The 13,851-nt window shown below is 38.1% G+C and overlaps 1 long non-coding RNA gene across 3 annotated transcripts; it reads right to left on the reverse strand.

The window, feature by feature from the left end:
- Positions 1-425: 425 nt before the first annotated feature.
- Positions 426-13,510, reverse strand: LOC138954871 (uncharacterized). 3 transcript variants are annotated; one of them, XR_011451988.1, is made up of 4 exons: positions 13,387-13,503; positions 3,742-3,864; positions 2,620-2,673; positions 432-509 (listed from the first exon to the last, which is right to left on the reverse strand). It is a non-coding gene; the product is annotated as an uncharacterized lncRNA (long non-coding RNA). The 3 variants fall into 3 exon arrangements; XR_011451989.1 differs by lacking the exons at positions 2,620-2,673; positions 3,742-3,864 and adding an exon at positions 3,131-3,166 and having other exon boundaries at positions 426-509; positions 13,387-13,491; XR_011451990.1 differs by lacking the exon at positions 3,742-3,864 and having other exon boundaries at positions 13,387-13,510.
- Between the last annotated feature and the right edge of the window lie 341 nt (positions 13,511-13,851).

A 13,851-nucleotide genomic window follows, 5' to 3' on the forward strand; every position in this document is an offset into this window, starting at 1 on the left:
TATGTAAATTGTATTGCAGTTAACTTAAACTTCTATTTTTTCTTATTGTTATTAATCGAGTTACCCTCAATGGGCGAGGGCCAGATGAAAAAAAGCATCTATACATTACCCTCCTCGAAACAAAGTCAATCTCTCTCTCTCTCTCTCTCTCTCTCTCTCTCTCTCTCTCTCTCTCTCTCTCTCTCTCTCTCTCTCTCTCTCTCTCTCTCTCTCTCTCTCTCTCTCTCTCTCTCTCTCTCTCTCTCTCTCTCTCTCTCTCTCTCTCTCTCCTTCTCTTTACGGATCTCCGTGTAAACCAATATAAACAGAAAAACCAGAGATTGCCGCGCTTTCAACAACACAACCAGCAAGGATGTTAGCTATGTGCCATTGTATTGTTTGTTGAAGTAAAACACCTTTGACAGTGTTGGGATGCCATATATCATACCTGTCCATGCGTCGCTTCTGGTTCCAAGAACTAGAAGTAACAGTCCAGCGGACAGTGCCCTTATCCAGGAGGACTGCATTTTCTGCACAGATATGATGACATATTAAAAAAGAATTATATAACCACAGAAAAAAGTTACGGGGAAGTTCAGTAGCTGCGAACAGAACAATTCTAAGAAACTAATATAGCTATTCTGATGGACACGTGGGGGAATTCGAGGGCTGTGATTGGATGATCTCTTCCGATCATCAAAGCATAATGCTACGGAATTAAAGTCGGCCATTTTTGCCAATATCCAAAAGCATATTGGCAATAACAAAGACGCATGGTTCCGGTTTACCCATCTGTACTACGCGGCGATGTTTCAATCGACAACAGCATACACTGACAACTTGAAATTCTTCTCGGGAATGTTTTTCAGCTTTACAAATGTCGATAGCAACCCTTGTCTGCTAACTTCCCGATGAAACAGGACTAAACCAATTATTTTCTGTCCCTAAACACCACAAAATGCCCAAAGTCGAAAGATGTAACTAGTACAAACAGGGGAGTAAAACGGAAAAGCGTTTTTTGTGCCATGTGTGAGCTCACTGTTGCCGACTGACACAAACTTTCGCATTCGACTGACACAAACTTTCGCATTCGGCTTTTCTTATCTCGTAAAAAGGTAAAGGTAAAGGTATTCCCATAACCTTCTGGTCTTAGGGGAGAGAGATGCTAGAGATCTCAACTTTTCTGGGGCCAGCTTTATGAGGGCGGTGCCCATCTCCTCGTCCTCGCTGCCTTGCCTTCTCCGGTCCTAAGTAGGGTCAGGTACCCATTTCCAGCTGGGTGGACTGGAGAGCGCTCGGAAAAATCGGGTATTTGTATTTGTCCCCGAGTGGGGGACGAACCACGACCTCCAGCGTGAGAGGCAAGCGCTCTAACCACTGCGCCACTCCGTCGTAACTCCACACTAAATACCCCCACTTCCACTCTGAAGTATTGATGTACAACCCATGGCACTAACATTCATGTAGTCGTTTTTAACTGAGGTTGAAAAATTCGCTTCATGACGAGACAAGTATAAATGCCATTCACCCAAACTGAAAACTTCGCTGCCGTCTGCTCACGTTGTACGGATTAGCTGTTATCTTCTCCTCCCGTTGTTGCATCCTGGTTCTTCAGTTGTTTCCGTTGATGTTGTGTTTTGGTCTTCTTCATAAGTAGTCTTGTTCAAAGTTAAAAAACTCAAATTTCTTTTTGTTGTATACGAATGAACTAATAAAAAGCTGTTTAACAGCTGTGTTGTCAAATCGAGTTTTTTTTCCAAAGTCAGTGTGGCGCCTGCGCAAAACTAATGCGCATAAGAAACGGCGTCTGCTGTTATAACATTATTTATCTCTGGGACGGTTCCCAGTATACCAGCAAATTATGTGTTGATCCACCCACACCTTCTTGAACTGGCCTTTCCAATATCTACTCTTAGTCTTACGGCAACGCGGGAGTTTACAGATTTTACCGCATGTTTAAAACGCAAGTACGGAAACACGTCACGCGTTTGCGCGCGTTTTCTTTTGTCGCTGCCGCTGTCGCGGGTACGGAAACAGAACTTACCGCGAGTACGACACTACCGCGAGTACGACACTACCGCGAGTATAACACTACCGCGTGTCACACTACCGCGAGTATAACATTACCGCGTGTCATTTTATGACTTCCATGGCTGAAGGCAAAGGTTGAAATGTTTCCTTGAAATATAAAACAAAAAGGCCTGGTCTGTTCTCTGAACACTAATTCAATGTTTGTCATGCTAACCAAGAACTCAAAACGATCAGAACACACTATCAGAATACATATAGAATGGGTTGCTTCCAATCAAAGTTAGAACACAAACTCACAAGAAGTAAGTTTGCATGCGTTCTCTCTACGGTTATGGTACTCGCGGTTGTGGTACGCGCGGTAATGTGACACGCGGTAGTGTCGTACTCGCGGTAGTGTGACACGCGGTAGTGTTACACGCGGTAGTGACGCTCGCGGTAGTGTCGCATAACCGGAGTGATCTGGAAAGGTGTCAATCTCTCTCTCTCTCTCTCTCTCTCTCTCTCTCTCTCTCTCTCTCTCTCTCTCTCTCTCTCTCTCTCTCTCTCTCACACACACACACACACACACACACACACACACACACACACACACACACACAACACACATACTGATGTCATCTGACTTGCTTGGTATCACAAAAGGTGCTGCCTTGTCGGTTTTTGCTGAAAAATAACTCAATAAGTTTCAACTTAGTCTCTGTCTCGAACCAAGTTACCAAGCTTACCACACAGTCGTACTCATAGTCAGTCATAGTGATAGCACTGATACATGTGTACAGGTAAACATGGCTGTTTGCTGAAAAATCTTTGTGAAAAATTGTAATGATGTCTCTGAAGTTTGATTCAGTCCGTATAATTCATTCAGTGATTCATTTTGATGGGACGTCAACCCATGGTGAGGCTAATAATAATATTGTTTTGATCTGTATTCTGCCAGTGCCATTGCCAACTGCCATGGTTGTTCTTGTCACTGTGCACTAATTAGTAATTTACTAGCAATAGGAGTTCGAGTTCTACTAGTAGTATTTTACTAAATCATTACTACTGCTACTAGCTTTAAACAAGCTATGGTTTGAATGACCAGCTAAATGCTAATACTAATAGTAAATAAGTACATTACTTGGTATCACAAAAGGTGCTGCCTTGCCGGTTTTTGCTGAAAAATAACTCCGAGACAATTAGATTCAATGAATACAATGATACAAGTAACCGGCAAGTCATAAATCCAAGAAGGTGTGGGGACCGACACAAAATAGGCTGGTTGTGGGGTCCGTCACAGAGAAATTAGGTCGAAAGTGGGGTCCGACACAGAAAGTGGGGACCGACACAATGAATTATGGGAAACGTCACGCCTACGTCACAAAAGTGTGGGGGGACCGAACACAGCCAATTTCACTGACTGCTTTTGTTGTTTTTATTATTACGGCTGTTTGGATGGCCCTACAATCTTGAAACTTGGGCTGTCTGCTACAGACATGTTGAACTTTTTGCTGTACCAACGACAGTTCCAAGCAGGCATTTTTTGGTAGGATATTTATTGCCGATGCTACGAATTATGCAGTTTTGCAGTAGAGTGAAAGGCATTCTACCTAATAACGGCTAAAATATCAAAAACCTTCAATCCAACAGCACCTAGGCATGTAGTGTAAACACTCACAGATCTAACAAGACCATTCTCAGAGAGCAACATTGCGTAATACTACCATAAATGGATGTTTTGTGTGACAGTACCTCGATCTTGTCCGCGAATTTTGGCGTGTGGGAACCGAGTGGGAACCGAACACAAAGGGTCAGGGCACCGAACACAAAGCGTAGGGGAACCGTCACAGTGTCACCGGTGTGAATATGAACCACCTTCAACAAATCGAAGAAAAACAAGTCGCGTAAGGCGAAAATACAATATTTAGTCAAGTAGCTGCCATTTTTCAGCAAGACCGTATACTCGTAGCATCGTCAGTCCACCGCTCATGGCAAAGGCAGTGAAATTGACAAGAAGAGCGGGGTAGTAGTTGCGCTAAGAAGGATAGCACGCTTTTCTGTACCTCTCTTTGTTTTAACTTTCTGAGCGTGTTTTTAATCCAAACATATCATATCTATATGTTTTTGGAATCAGGAACCGACAAGGAATAAGATGAAAGTGTTTTTAAATTGATTTGGACAATTTAATTTTGATAATAATTTTTATATATTTAATTTTCAGAGCTTGTTTTTAATCCGAATATAACATATTTATATGTTTTTGGAATCAGCAAATGATGGAGAATAAGATAAACGTAAATTTGGATCGTTTTATAAATTTTTATTTTTTTTTACAATTTTCAGATTTTTAATGACCAAAGTCATTAATTAATTTTTAAGCCACCAAGCTGAAATGCAACACCGAACCCCGGGCTTCGTCGAAGATTACTTGACCAAAATTTGAACCAATTTGGTTGAAAAATGAGGGCGTGACAGTGCCGCCTCAACTTTCACGAAAAGCCGGATATGACGTCATCAAAGACATTTATCAAAAAAATGAAAAAAACGTATGGGGATTTCATACCCAGGAACTCTCATGTCAAATTTCATAAAGATCGGTCCAGTAGTTTAGTCTGAATCGCTCTACACACACACACAGACACACACACACACACACACACACACACACACACATACACCACGACCCTCGTCTTGATTCCCCCCTCGATGTTAAAATATTTAGTCAAAACTTGACTAAATATAAAAAGCTAAAGGCTATTTTCATTAATTCATTAAGAAGCTTGCTGGAAATAACCTATAACTAGTCTTCGAGATTTAAAAAAAAAAAAAGTCTTCTTTTCGTGGAAGTTGATAATTTCACTTATTTTTACTCTGTTTTTGATAAGCTTCTTTAGTTTCCTGGTGTTTTTCAAATAATGCTCTCATCAACCCGACTTGAAATAGATCAATCTAAAGCATATTAAAATTAGTCTGACTTGTACACTGAGCTGTATCATGTTATTTTGAAGTATAGGGGGCTTTTTACAGTGATTTGTGAAGGCCGCTTCACAAGTCCATATTAGGCGCCCAGGCTCCTATTATGGACCATTTGTGATTTTGACTGTATTTAATTTTTGCTGAATGTCTATCAAAGCTATTTCACTCTAATTAGGCCTAACGGTTAACCTAAGAGAGATAGGCCGTGATCGTGAAAAGTAGGATGTGCGCCGAAATGGCTGCGATCTGCTGGCCGATGTGAATGCGTGATGTATTGTGTAAAAAAATTCCATCTCACACGGCATAAATAAATCCCTGCGCTTTGAATATGTGCGCGATATAAATTGCATAATTTTTTTTTTTAAATCCCTGCGCTTAGAACTGTACCCACGGAATACGCGCGATATAAGCCTCATATTGATTGAGAGAAGGACTACCAAACACAAAATAAAACTCTTCGCAAGAAAACAAGCTAGTTATCAGCATGAAACAAAAAGTGGTCCATATGAGGAGCCCTTCCTAACTGTCTGTGTCTGCGTCGAAGATGTTACTGTGAATGTGTTTTTAAAAGACATTTATCAGGACGGCATTCAAACCACACGCACCAGACCGACTAAATGTAACAAACAAGTCGCGTAAGGCGAAAATACAACATTTAGTCAAGCTGTCGAACTCACAGAATGAAACTGAACGCAATGCAATTTTTCAACAAGACCGTATACTCGTAGCATCGTCAGTCCACCGCTCATGGCAAAGGCAGTGAAATTGACAAGAAGAGCGGGGTAGTAGTTGCGCTGAGAAGGATAGCACGCTTTTCTGTACCTCTCTTCGTTTTAACTTTCTGAGCGTGTTTTTAATCCAAACATGTCATATCTATACGTTTTTGGAATCAGGAACCGACAAGGAATGAGATGAAAGTGTTTTTAAATTGACTTCGAAAATTTAACTTTGATCATAATTTTTAATTTTTTAATTTTCAGAGCTTGTTTTTAATCCAAATATAACATATTTATATGTTTTTGGAATCAGAAAATGATGAAGAATAAGATGAACGTAAATTTGGATCGTTTTATAAAAAAAATTGGTTTTTTTTACAATTTTCAGATTTTTAATGACCAAAGTCATTAATTAATTTTTAAGCCACCAAACTGAAATGCAATACCAAAGTCCGGCCTTCGTCGAAGATTGCTTGGCCAAAATTTCAATCAATTTGATTGAAAAATGAGGGTGTGACAGTGCCGCCTCAACTTTTACAAAAAGCCGGATATGACGTCATCAAAGACATTTATCGAAAAAAAGAAAAAAAGTCCGGGGATATCATACCCAGGAACTCTCATGTCAAATTTCATAAAGATCGGTCCAGTAGTTTACTCTGAATCGCTCTACACACACACACGCACAAACAGACACACACACAGACACACATACACCACGACCCTCGTCTCGATTCCCCCTCTATGTTAAAACATTTAGTCAAAACTTGACTAAATGTAACAAGTCGCGTAAGGCGAAAATACAACATTTAGTCAAGCTGTCGAACTCACGGAATGAGACTGAACGCAATGCAATTTTTAATTTTCAGAGCTTGTTTTTAATCCAAATATAACATATTTATATGTTTTTGGAATCAGAAAATGATGAAGACTAAGATGAACGTAAATTGGGATCGTTTTATAATTTTTGTAATTTTTTTACAATTTTCAGATTTTTAATGACCAAAGTCATCAATTAATTTTTAAGCCACCAAGCTGAAACGCAATGCCGAAGTCCGGCCTTTGTCGAAAATTGCTTGGCCAAAATTTCAACCAATTTGATTGAAAAATGAGGGTGTGACAGTGCCGCCTCAACTTTTAGAAAAAGCCGGATATGACGTCATCAAAGGTATTTATCGAAAAAATGAAAAAAATGTCCGGGGATATCATTCACAGGAACTCTCATGTTAAATTTCATAAAGATCGGTCCAGTAGTTTGGTCTGAATCGCTCCACACACACCCACGCACACAGACACACATACACCACGACCCTCGTCTCGATTTCCCCCTCAATGTTAAAACATTTAGTCAAAACTTGACTAAATGTAACAAGTCGCGTAAGGCGAAATTACTACATTTAGTCAAGCTGTGGAACTCACAGAATGAAACTGAACGCACTGCATTTTTTCACAATGACCGTAGTCCGCCGCTTGTGCAAAACGGAGTGAAACTGACGAGCCTGTTCAGCGCGGTAGTGGTTTCGCTGTGCTGCATAGCACGCTTTTCTGTACCTCTCTTCGTTTTAACTTTCTGAGCGTGTTTTTAATCCAAACATATTATATCTATATGTTTTTGGAATCAGGAACCGACAAGGAATAAGATGAAATTGTTTTTAAATCGATTTCGGAAATTTGATTTTGATAATAATTTTTATATTTTTAATTTTCAGACCTTGTTTTTAATCCGAATATAACATATTTATATGTTTTTGGAATCAGAAAATGATGAAGAATAAGATGAACGTAAATTTGGATCGTTTTAAAAAAAAATTTTTAATTACAATTTTTAGATTTTTAATGACCAAAGTCATAAATTAATTTTTAAGCCACCAAGCTAAAATGCAATACCAAAGTCCGGCCTTCGTCGAAGATTGCTTGGCCAAAATTTCATGAGGGTGTGACAGTGCCGCCTCAACTTTTACAAAAAGCCGGATATGACATCATCAAAGACATTTATCGAAAAAATGAAAAATAAATCCGGGGATATCATACCCAGGAACTCTCATGTAAAATGTCATAAAGATCGGTCCAGTAGTTTACTCTGAATCGCTCTACACACACACACACACACGCACACACAGACACACACACATACACCACGACCCTCGTCTCGATTCCCCCTCTATGTTAAAACATTTAGTCTAACTTGACTAAATGTAAAAAGGACAGAAAAGGAAGGGCAATGAAAATCCTAAAATCTCCAACTCGAGTCACTTCCTACAGATACATGGAGAGTAAAGTCCAGTCAATCAGCCACCCTCTCGGCCGGATGTTTTGGGGAGGGGGGGGGGGGGGGAACTAGAACAAAGACCTCTCTGTGGTCAGTGGGCTTTCTCAGGGCCAGCAAAGCTCGCCTCAGCAACACATGTGAACATGATTAACTCGCTCGGTACCGGAGGTTTGCTAAGGAATAGAGACAAACTCTTATCTGGCTGACCAAAAATTGTCAGTTTAAAATGACCTACTTTCTCTGCTCAACGCACGGGCTATTCGTACTGTATCTCCTCTTGTGCACTTACAAGGCTCTTATGGAGAAAATAAGAGATACCAAAAAATGTGTGTGTGTGTGTGTGTGTGTGTGTGTGTGCGAGTGTGTGTGCCCATAGTGTGCGCGCGCGCGCGCGTGCATGTGTGTGTGTGTGTATGTTTGTGTGTCCCAGTGTGTGCGTGAGTGTGCACAGTGTGTGTCTGTGTGTACCGTTTGTGTGTCATTATATATGTCAGTTATAATGTGTGTGTGCAGTGACGGTGTGAATGTGTGTGTGACGGTGTGTGTGTGTGTGTGTGTGTGTGTGTGTGTGTGTGTATGATGTATGCCGGTGCAATGTGTGTGTGTGTATGTATATAATTATATATATAATAATATTATAATTATATATTTCTGATGTTTTATATTTATATATATATATATATATATATACAGTTTATATATACAGTTTATATATACAGTTTATATATTCAGTGTGAACAGACGATAAAATCGTTTGCGCATGATTTAAAAATCGAATAGGATATACCTTTTGTTTGTCAATTGTCACCATACTTTCCAAGACGTATTTTTATTGTCAGATTCACGTATAAAACAACAAACAAACGAATGAATAAACTAACGAACAAAACAAAAAAACACCAACAAAACCCAAGAGATTTAAAAGAGTTCCAAAATCCAGAATCTAAAACAAGAAAGATAAGAATGGGAACGTTCCGTTTAAAAAAAAACCCGAGATATTCGCAAGTCCGTCAACAAAATGGTCTTCATTGCAGACAGACGCACACATAATTATGAGACAGATATAAAAGAAAAAAGACTTTGCTTGAATTCGACCCCTGATATGAAGAAAGAATATCTCTTTAAATTGATTTTGTTTTAAGGCCAGAGATGGAAATTAAGATTTGTTTCTTTGGCAAGCTTTACAATGTCTAAATCCGGGAAATAATTTGATTAAAGGCCAGAAATGGAAATTCAGATTTGTTTCTGTGACAAGCTTTACAATGTCTAACTCCGAGAAATAATTTGATTTAAGGCCAGAGATGGAAATTCAGATTTGTTTCTTTGGCAAGCTTTACAATGTCTAAATCCGGGAAATAATTTGATTAAAGGCCAGAAATGGAAATTCAGATTTGTTTCTGTGACAAGCTTTACAATGTCTAACTCCGAGAAATAATTTGATTTAAGGCCAGAGACGGACATTAAGATTTGTTTCTTTGGCAAGATTCACAATGTCTAACTCCGAGAAATGTGAAGAATGGAGGAGAGAGTGATCTGTTTTACAGTGAAAGTACCGTGCATAGCGCGGGACAGGTTATATTATTAAAAAAAAAAAAGGGTTTGTTTGTGATCATGTAAAGATCGTGTGTGAAACGAAGCGCATTCTTGCAGTGAAGATTCGTAGTGATAACCAAAGTTTGATTATCGCAAATGTTTATGCACCAAACGAGTCTAGAGAGAAAATGACTTTTTTTGCAGATGTTTCAGACATGTTAAAAAGGGAAGATGGTGATATAGTGTTGTGTGGTGATTTTAATTGTGTCATGAGTAATGAGCTCGACATAATAAGTGGAGAGAAACATTCAAACGTTGTTGTGAAACAATTTAATGACCTGGTGAATGAATGTGATTTATACGATGTATGGAGAATGCATCATTTATAGATAGAAAAGAATTTACATGGTAAAAAAATATTCCATTTGTGGCAAGAAGACTTGACTACGTTTTTAGTAGCTTAAGTGTGTTTGAAAAGATTGTTGATTGTGACATAATCTCTGTTGCGACGTCGGACCACAGAGGCTGTAGTATTCATATTAAACTATCTGATGTCGTTAGAGGAGAAGGTTATTGGAAATTTAATAATTCTCTGTTGCATGATGTGAGCTTTGTTGATCAAATGAACAAAATGTTTGACACATTTCAACTTGATGTTGAAGAGGATTGTCAACTTGGATGGGAATTATTGAAAATGAGAATCAAGGATTTTTCCCAAAATTTTAGTAAATTTAAAAGTTTTGAAATTAAAAATGATGTTGCAAACTGTATGGTGAATTAAATGAGTTGGATAAAACCCTTGGGATCTCCCCTGACTGTATTCAAACGCAAGGTAAACGGCAGAAGGTCAAGCTGCAGTTAGAACTGTCAGAGCAGCGTAAATCTCGTGCAGCACAGGTGCGTGCAAGAGTTCAATGGATCGAGCAGGGTGAAAGGAACACACCTTTTTTTCTTGGGTTAGAAAAGGCGAGAGCAAGCGCAAAAATAATGGAAAGTGTAAAAGATGATAACGGACGAATTGTTACAACGCAAGATAATATTATTCTCGTCCAAAAAACGTATTTTGCTGATTTGTTGAGGGAAACATGAGCTTGAAAATTGACACTTTTGTGGATGGAACAAAGGTTTTAAAAATAAATGATCAGCACAAAGACAGTTGTGAAGGGGAAGTGGTAGAAGGAGAAGTTTTGTCAGCTCTAAAGCGTATGAATAATGGTTCTGCGCCTGGAATTGATGGATTAACAGTTGAGTTTTATAATTTTTTTGGAGGAGCCTAAAAAGGTATATACTTGCGTCTTTTAACTCTGCTTTTAAGAATGGAACTCTATCTAATTCAAAGTGTAAAGCGGCAATTACACTGATTCATAAAGGAAAGGATTTGTCAAGAAATGATTTAAAAAATTGGAGACCTATTTCACTGATTAATACAGATTATAAGTTATTAGCGAAATGTTTAGCTCTTCGGCTCTCTGATGTTGTTGGGAATGTTGTGAGTGAGGATCAAGTTGGGTATATAAAAGGTAGACGTGTCTCAACCTTATTGCGATTAGTTGATGATGTTTTAGAACATGCAGATTTACATAATAAGCCTGGATTGATGGTGTCAATTGACTTTTTTCATGCATCCATCTCCAAAGAGTTTATTATGTTGAAGATGTTTGAAACATTTGGTTTTGGAACTGATTTTGTGAAATGGATTGATGTTTTGATGAAAAACGCAAAAAGTTGTGTAAATTATTGTGGTTGGTTATCTGAACTTTTTAATATTGATTCCGGAATAAGGCAAGGGTGTCCTTTTTCCGCACTAGCCTTCGTATTAGCAGTTGAATTGTTAGCAATCAAAATTCGAGAGGCCAAAAATATAAAGGGTATGTCATTATGGAACAACGGAGATATGAATAACGTTTTGAAAGTATTGTTGTATGCTGATGATGTTACATTGTTTTTGCAAGATGAACATGACATGTTCCAAGCCCTGGCTTTGATTGGTAAATTTTCGGAAATATCAGGTTTGAACATAAATCACCAAAAATCCAAACTAATGTGGTTTGGGTCGCGAAAGAATTGTAGGAATGAGTGTTGCGGTTTTGCATGTACAGACAAAATGACAATTTTAGGTGTATATTTCTGTAATTATATGCGTGCGTCAAAAGTAAAAGAGAATTGGGAAGAGAGAGTGAATGTTGCAAAAAGGCTCATCTGCGTGTGGGAGAAAAGGAATTTGAGCATTATTGGTAAAGTCTGTGTATTCAAAACGTTTATTCTGCCACATTTTGTCTATATAATGCAGGCGCTGATTGTACCAGACGACGTTCTAACTGAAATTAATAGGTTAATGTTTCGCTTCGTGTGGCGCAAAAAAGACTGCAACAGAAAAGCATTTGAAAAGGTGAAAAGAACTGTTTTATGTAACGAAGTAAAGCAAGGTGGATTAAATATGATTGATTTGTGTCAGATGCAGTGTTCTTTTTTGTTAAGCTGGGTTGTGAACCTAACTCTGCCTAATGAAGACCAGAAATGGTCATGGCTCCCAAAAGCACTGTTTTTCCGTTTTGGGAGTCGCTTTGAGTGTTTTTTTGCGAAAATTAATAGCAAACCATTTAAAGGATTGGTCAGTATTAAATCGGAATTTTGGTCCGCTGTGTTGAAGGCATGGCTTGATAACAATCAAGTCGATAATAATGGTAATTCTGTTTCGGGTTTGTTGTGGAACAACAAAGATATAATTTGTCAAGGAAACCCACTCTTTTTTGCGGATTGGATTAAAAGTGGTATAATGTATGTGAGCGATGTGTGTGAGAATGGACGTTTTGCTACCTATGAAGAAGTGTGTGAAAGAACTGGCTACACTGCAATTAATAGATTGCTTGAGTACAATGTTGTTCGAACAGCTGTACATCTCCTTTTAAGAAATGTCGATATAAACGATGTAAATTGTTCAGTCTGTGACATTCCGACCTTCTGTGGGAAAAAAAGTTAAATCAGTAAAAGAAATTCGAAAGATTCTGGTAGGAAAACAATACAGCCCACCCTGTTCAGAAGGATTTTGGAGAAGAAAATTAGGATTTGAAATTGACGAAAAGAATTGGAACTTAGCAGTCACTGTCACTAGTGAAGTTCGATTACGTGTACTGCATTGGAAAATATTGCAAAACATTTATCCAATTAATATTTTATTGTGTAAAATGAAAGTGAAGGCTGATAAAAACTGTACATATTGTAAGGATAAACTTGATGAATTGGATGGAGCATTTTTTCTTTGAATGCCCAACAGTGCTCAGGTTTTGAAAATATATTGAAATGTACATTTTAGTAAACATTGGCAAAAGAATTAGGTTGAATGTTACAGATGTGCTTTTTGGTATAAAAAGTAACAGCAAAAATATGAAGAAGATTAACCACATTATTTTAATCGCAAAGATGTGCGTAAGCATTTAAAAAAAAAAACGATTCACGATTAACCCTGGGAATTATTTTTGGAAATCATGTTGTTTTGAGATTTCGTTAGTCTGAAGTTTTATTAATAAAAACAAATTATTGTTTATTTTCTTTGATATAAGGTAAAGACAGCCATACATTATGATGCGAATATTGTTCTTAAAAAAAGATCAATATATGATGACATATGATCATGTTGATGCTACACATGTTGACACGTATATTTTTTCACGTATGACTATTTTTAGTCCTTTTGTATAATGTAAAAGTTTTTTCTGAACCGCATGTAAATGAGAGAGTATGTGTGCAAACAGAAAATACAGTTACCATGTTTGTTATATTGTGTTTTATTAATTGAATAAAAAAAAAAAATAAAAAAAAACTCCGATAAATAATTGTAATGCCGAAACTAGAATTTGAAGTACGGCATACACTCGGCAGGACATGAACGAATCAAGATGAACTCACCTGTAGTACTCTGGGACTATGCAGCCATCCACTGTGAGCTAAACTCAATTTGTACCACGTTTTATAGCGTGCAAGCTGTGTGACTTCAATAAGGATACACCCTATAGGTTGTGCCTATTTTAAGTCTTATAGTGTGTGTGTGTATGTGTGAGTGTGTGTGTGTGCGTGTGTGTGTGTGTGTATGTGTATGTGTGTGTATGTGTGTGCGTGTGTGTGTGTGTGGGTGTGTGTGCGTGTGTGTGTGTGTGTGTGTGTGACACGTGATAACTATACGCACCTTGGTATTATTGAATTTGCTTGCCTACTCAATCATCATTTACGAGGTATTGAATGTGCTTTTTACATTCAGTCAAGTAATGACTGAATGTTTTAACGAGATCGGGGAGCGAGGTTTGTCTCCCGATGTATGCGTGTGTGTATGCATGTATGTGTGAATGTATGTATGTATGTATGTATGTATGTATG

This window comes from Littorina saxatilis, unplaced genomic scaffold (assembly GCF_037325665.1).
Source record: "Littorina saxatilis isolate snail1 unplaced genomic scaffold, US_GU_Lsax_2.0 scaffold_1327, whole genome shotgun sequence".
Taxonomy (NCBI): domain Eukaryota; kingdom Metazoa; phylum Mollusca; class Gastropoda; order Littorinimorpha; family Littorinidae; genus Littorina; species Littorina saxatilis.